Below are 7,002 nucleotides of genomic sequence, written 5' to 3'. Positions count from 1 at the left end.
TAGCACTTTTTTTTTTCTTTTTTGCTACTTGACACAGTGGTACTAGATGAAATAAAATTGCATAAATGTTTTGAAAAGATGAAACTAACTTTTTTTTTACACCCAAAAACTCACATTTATCACCAATCACAGGACTTTTGGTGTTAACTTCTCTATCAAAAGTTCGCTGCACCTCCAACTTTCACCCAGCCGGAAATTATTTGGTTTAGTACTAACTACACAATACCAGCGCTGCGTTCAGCGAAAACGAGCGACGCAAACGTTCGCAAATTATTTGACTGGTTCTCGGTGTGCTCGTTTAGTTTAAAGGGACTGTTTTCTGCCATCGTTAAGTTAGAAAGGTTAAAGTTTATTTTGTTTAACGACACCACTAGAACACATTGAACACATCAGCTATTGGATTATGACATCATGACCATTCTCATTATCTTTATATAAAAAACACACTACATGCAAGGGATCTTTTATAGGCACCATTTCTCAGACAGGATAACACATACCACCGCCTCTGATACAGCTGTCGTGGTGCACTGGCTGGAAGGAGATATAGCCCAATGGGCATACCGACGGGGATCGATCCTAGACCCTCCCTCCGATAAAAACACACACGAATATCCTCACGACTCGCCCCCAAAACGTGTTTCAGTGCTACTCATGTTCAACAGATCTCCTTTTATATACAGGACGTTTTGACGTTTGTTATATTTTAAAAACAGCTTACATTATGAAGCGATGGGAGGTGGGGCTGGGAAGGGGCAATGAATACTGCCCCCCCCCCCCCCGCCATTGTGAAGATAATGTATTGCCCCTCCAGATGGAAATCGAATATATAAATCCCCGCTCCCCCTCACCCACTCCCAGTTTATAACCTATGGTGTATCCTAGCCTTACAGGTACATGAATAAGCGAGTACGGTGTAATCTAACATAGGTATCGTTATCGACATTTCTTTGCCCCGGCGAGCTGAGCTATTTAGGTCAGGCAGTGACCTCCGAGCCTAACCTGTATGTACGTGATATGTGAGGGCTAAAGCATACTTAAAAGGACATTCCCGAGTTTGCTGCATTGTAAGATGTTTCCGACCAATAAAATATTTCTACGATTAAACTTGCATATTAAATATATTTTCTTGTTTAGAATAATATCATTGTCTGTATATTTAATGCGTTTCTGGTCGTCATAATATTTGTAAGAAGCCCAAACTTGATTTTGTCTACAGATAAATTCGTACGTACGAAAAAAAGTATAAATAACATAAGTTTAACTAAAGATGGCCTCAGATTACAGTTATCTTCCCATTTGGTTGTCCGAAATCCGGAAGTTTGACCGCGCAAGTAGTCTGCTGTTTGACTGTGATTATTTCATGGCAGACAGCTATGAAGTGGCAACTGTTTGACTGAAGTGACAGGGGATAGCATGTAGTTTGTAAACATGTGTAACTTGTTGACATTGAAGACTTGTTTGTGGTAATTCCGGCCCATGCAAAAGTAGTGCTTTTTGTGTAAAATTGGTGTACTCCGGCCTGGTTTAGAGGGTGTGTCTGTTTAAACCAATATGCTGGGAGAAAGAGCTGGACAACAGGGGTTGTCCTTTTCAGGGTATGTGTCCCCCATGCAGGCAAAGGTACATACAAAACTTCACGGGCCTGCTGATATTAATAAAAATGTTATAGCCACTAAGGCTATATAGAAACATATAGCGAAATTAATTGTGGTCTGAGGCCAGATGTAACCGCGAACATGAAAAGGTCTAGGTTGTAGCATATAGTCGTAAAACGTAACTAAAAATAAAACAACAACAAAACAACAACAAACAAAATTAAAACCCCCCAAACATATGCATGTGTTGATATAAACAAACACGCACGCGCGCGCGCACTCCGTCACATGGCTACACAGGTTCAGATACTAACAATCGGCGTCACCCAAGTTAGCTGCAGGGGCGGGACCTAGCCCAGTGGTAAAGCACCTCTTGGTGCGCGGTCGGTTTAGGATCGATCCCCGTCGGTGGGCCCATTGAGCTATTTCTCGTTCAGGTGTTCATTTTTTATTTAAACAAGAGAGCCATAAATTACACGGTTTAATCAAGCCAGCTTGTTCCAGGTGAGAGTGATTCCATTAGTGCGGTCCGTTTGCGTTTAGTTATCCGAAACCGCATGCGCTTAGTTCAATCGCTCCGTGGGGCGTTTCATCCGTTTTGCCGTGCGGTAATTGTTGACGCCATGATGACTTTCTGCCAAAAGGCTGTATAAACGCATACTTTGCCGTCAAATGGATTAACTCAAAACGTATTGTAAACGCAACCGCAAACGGAGTCGTAAACGGAGCCGCAAACGCAACCGGACAAAAGGAATCTCAGCTTATGTTTAGTTAATCTATAAAGCTGTAACACATTTGGCTAAAGTTACAACACAGTGACCGCCATGGAACCGTGGGCTGACGATGCCAGAACGCGGATCCATGGTGGACGTGCCTGAACCTTTCTGGATAGGGGCACGAGAAAATAGTTCCCAGTTTTCCAACACAGTGAAACAAGAGTCTGTGATATTGGAACAGCGAAATATCCTTAAAAATAGACTAAAACTCGACTCCAAAACCGTTACTCCTTAGAGGAATGAGAGTTTGAAAACAAATAAATGTAAAATGCATTTTGTGGTATTGTAAACACCAGGATGACAAGAAATACTATTATCCTGTTCAATTATTTAGATCCAGTTTTTTGCAAATGTTACGTTTATTTCCTATTCGATATTTGTTTTCTTTGCATTTACATGAAAACAAACCCAAACCCCGACAGGTTTTATATACAAATCATCATATAAAATGCACTTAATTCCACTTTTTAAAAATCTCTGTGTGTTCGGAATGCACGTTATTTCTCCTATAAATAACTAAGGTCATTTGCATATCAAAAGCATCATTCTATAGTGCGTTTCAAACTAATGTTCGGTTCTATCGTCCTATCCGCACAAATCGTAGTATGACCTATATTTAAGAAAATATCTGTAAACATGAAGCAGGCGCGGATTCAGGTGGGGAGTTGAAGTGACAAAACCTCAGTTTGAAAAAAAAATATGTATCAAATATTATAATTATATTTTGGAATACACAAGCGCGCGCGCTGAAGGGAGAGACAGAGAGACAGAGAGAGAGAGAGAGAGAGAGAGAGAGAGAGAGAGAGAGAGAAAGAGAGAGAGAGAGAGACGTTATTTATGTAACGACGCACTCAACATATTTTAATATATGGTTATAGGGAGAGAGAGAGAGAAGAATATGGTATGCATGCGATTGGTGGAGGTGTGACCATCTGCACAACCCCAACCCCACTTAAGGCTTCTTTTGTATATGGAGCGGGACGTAGCTCAGAGGTAAAGCCTTCGCTCATGGTAGGTCGACTGATCGATCCCACATGGTGGACCCATTGAGTTGTGTCTAGTTCCAGCCTGTGCTCCTTAACCGTTTTGTCTGACGCCACATAAACGTATATCAAATGCGTTGAGTGTGTCGTTAAATAAACATTTCTCTCGTATGTATGTGTAGTCTATATGCATTTCTAGTCGATTAGTTTATAGGTTGTTAGGTCGTTTGATAGTGAATGATATGGAAATAAATAGTTTTTGGTGTTAAAGAGTTCATGCATACATTAAAGTAACACTCCTGATGGGTATGGAGAAATAACTTAATCAGTCGACGAACTCATTTCTTCATCACTATCTTCGTTAAGGGGGACTATCACAGGGGGTATTTTATTTCTTATAAAACTATTTTGTTTTCTAAAATCTTCTTCGATTTTTATTACATGTTTAACTGCGTCAGAGAAGTGTGTAGGTGTGACAGAGTTCAATGTATGTGCAAGTTCTCTCCGCACCGTGGTCATTTTACCATCATTATGACGAGCTATGTGCCCTTTGACTTGACTCCAGATCAGTTCTATCGGATTGAGTTCAGAATGTCTTGGCGTCAGTCTGAGACACAAGTGCCCATGGCGTTCAGCAATATCATCAGTAACAAATTGCTGTGCACATTTGTTACTTTTCACAATTTCACAAAGAACTGGCTTTGTCATGTTACTCTCAAAAGGTATATTTTTGTTTCGTAGCCACGACTGAATTTCTTCCTTTTTAGCGTTTAGTGCAGGACATCGTGTAATCTGTTAATTTGTTGTGGTAGCTTGCGTTATCCATGACGATAACAGAAGGTTCTGGTAGAGAAGGCATAAGTTGTTCTTCAAACCATTTGATGAAATTGTCATGATTCATCTCACCATGATAGTCTCCGTCTGTGTTTTTTAGCCTCAAAGATCAATTCACAGCCATCTATCAATCCATATTTATCACAGCCAGCATGACAAATAATAAGTCTTTTTCCCTTCCCAGTCACCGAACAGAGTTTAGGAACTCTATCAGCAGCGTCTGATTTCGGCAGGTGATTGGCGGTACTTGTGCCCGGGTGGATATCTGTCCAGTGGTGGGATGTTGTGTGGTTGACATTCACCCAGGTCTCATCTTGATACTCTATTAAATACCCCTGTTCTCGTAAACTGGATATTTCATGGAGATAAGACAGTCTCCTGTCTGATATATTGGCGTCCTCAAAAATCACTTTTCCGGTTGTAGACATATGTTGGTATTTAAAATCGAGGTCATGGAGTGTTCTTCGTAAAGTTGATATGGATATGTTGATTCCACATTCCTCCCTTAAAGCCACGTTAATCTTATGTAATGCAGGTAATTCGCCCTCTCTATAAAATCTGTATACTCGTCGTCTAATAACATCTTTATCAAATAAATCGATGAGTTTTCGGTCGCGTTTTTTAACAGTGATTTCTGTGCTCGGATTCGTAGAGCTTAGATTTTTCAGTTCTTTTTACTGTTGAAACCGAAACTTTAAATGCAGCGGCAACTCGATCGACAATTTGATAAGAAGCATACCTAGGTCTACCGCGCTGATATTCATCTTCACAATAATCGAAAACGTCCTTAATACACGATTTTACATCAACTGAAGTGTTTTTCGATTTACCCATATTTTTCCTCAAATAACAATAACAAGAATGTCGACTAATACATTTTCAATGAATTTATATACCCTACCTAACTTGTATTTTACGTGGTTTACACATTGCTACAATAGCACGTGCAGTCATAGATCGAAATAATGATGTTATTGACCAAGCAATGCTATCGTATTTTGGACATTCAGGGCTGTGTCTGCGGGATGAAAAAGTGGTTGAACCCATACGAGTCCGAACAATAGCCCTTTGGTTTTTCGCATTACAAATGTAAACACCACCCCCAAACCCCAGCCCCTAGCACCACCATCCATATATATATACTATATATATATATATATATATATATATATATATATATATATATATATATATATATATATATATATATATATATATATATATATACGTATGAGTTCCCAATTTAGAGGCAAATTAAATAACATTTTTATTATTATTTGATGTTGGTGGCCTTTGACATTTTATCCCCCCCCGGTCTTCTGGGTCCGGCCCTGCATTAAATTTATTTATAAATTTGGAAAGCACATTCCTGCGGTGTGTGAGGTGATTTGTGTTTATTACTGTGCTACACCTCAGTTGTGTTAGGTTAGGTATGGTATGCTAATATATAATTGATATAATAAAATAAAAATACATAATACATTAGCTAAATTGATTAAATATAATGCACCTACAAGAAAGGGTTACATGTTCTGTTTGTTTACATCTATGTTTAACGGAAAGATTAGACAATGCTGTTACACACTGCAAAACAATAAAAACTTGATTTAGTGGGGGTGGGGGTTCCAAGGGGTCTGGACCCCCCTCAAAGTTGAGAAGTGCCCCTTTTATTTAGGATTTTTAGGTTTTTTACAAATTTATTTATTCTGTCAATATATAGAACACTGTAGAATATGTCTGCCAGCGTCCCTGTTGTAGCACTATTATATTATGGTCCATGTGAACCGTGTGTAATTTTTCAATAGTGCCTTTTCATAATGTTATGGTGCCCTTTTTGTCTTGGACCCCCCCCCCCCCCACTCATCAGAAAAGCTGGATCCGCCCCAGGCAAGAACATATATATTTTTTTACCGTTAACGTAGACATTATTTACATCTGGCTTAGCATATCAATCACAGTACCAGGTATGGACAGCAAATTGTATTGTCTGTCCATATAAGATTAATACATAAGACTAATAGTCCAGGAGCCAGGTCGATTTATCTATTTCGGAGAGTCAGGAGAGTTATATGTGGGAAGACCTATATCCAACCATACATATTGGTACATGTGAAGATTCTCTAAATTGATAGTGGTCTAAAACCTGCATTAAGATTTTTGGGGAAGGATGTGTTACACGAAATGAATATTGTTAAATAATGTTTTTAAAATTCATTCCAGATTCCCCTTAGTTTATATGAATATTGCAATATATACTGATCAATTAGTCATAATCAAGAGTAAACCTTACACAACACTTTAAAAAAAAACTTACTCTCATAGATATTAAACCAATGTAACCAAAATATTGATTTTGACTTGCACTGACATTTAAAATCATCCCTAAAGTGACCTTTAAATGTCACAATGGTGTGAAACCTACATTAACCATAAACCTTGCGTTAAACAGATCTCAATACAGGTAAATTTTGCGTGGATTCCTACCCTCACCATAAACCTTACTCTGTATAAACATCAATACGCATGGGTACCCATTTCTAACAAAGCTACCATTAATTATTTCTAACATATGTTTTAGACATTAGTAAACACATAATTTCGAGATCAGTTGATTTGTGTATCATATTTCCCTATAGTTTGCATGCAAATTGTAATATATGACGATCCATTATAATCTATTTATGAAAAGCGAATTTTAAGTAGCATATTTGTAAAAGGCCCTACCCGCAAAGATCAGAAAAATGTAAAAAAATATTTTTTTCCTAATATAACCCCAAATGACCTTAAATGACCCCAAACTAATCATTAAAC

The sequence above is a fragment of the Gigantopelta aegis genome, chromosome 13, assembly GCF_016097555.1.
Source record: "Gigantopelta aegis isolate Gae_Host chromosome 13, Gae_host_genome, whole genome shotgun sequence".
In the NCBI taxonomy this organism is placed as follows: Eukaryota; Metazoa; Mollusca; class Gastropoda; order Neomphalida; family Peltospiridae; genus Gigantopelta; species Gigantopelta aegis.
This window is presented reverse-complemented; position numbering follows the sequence as displayed.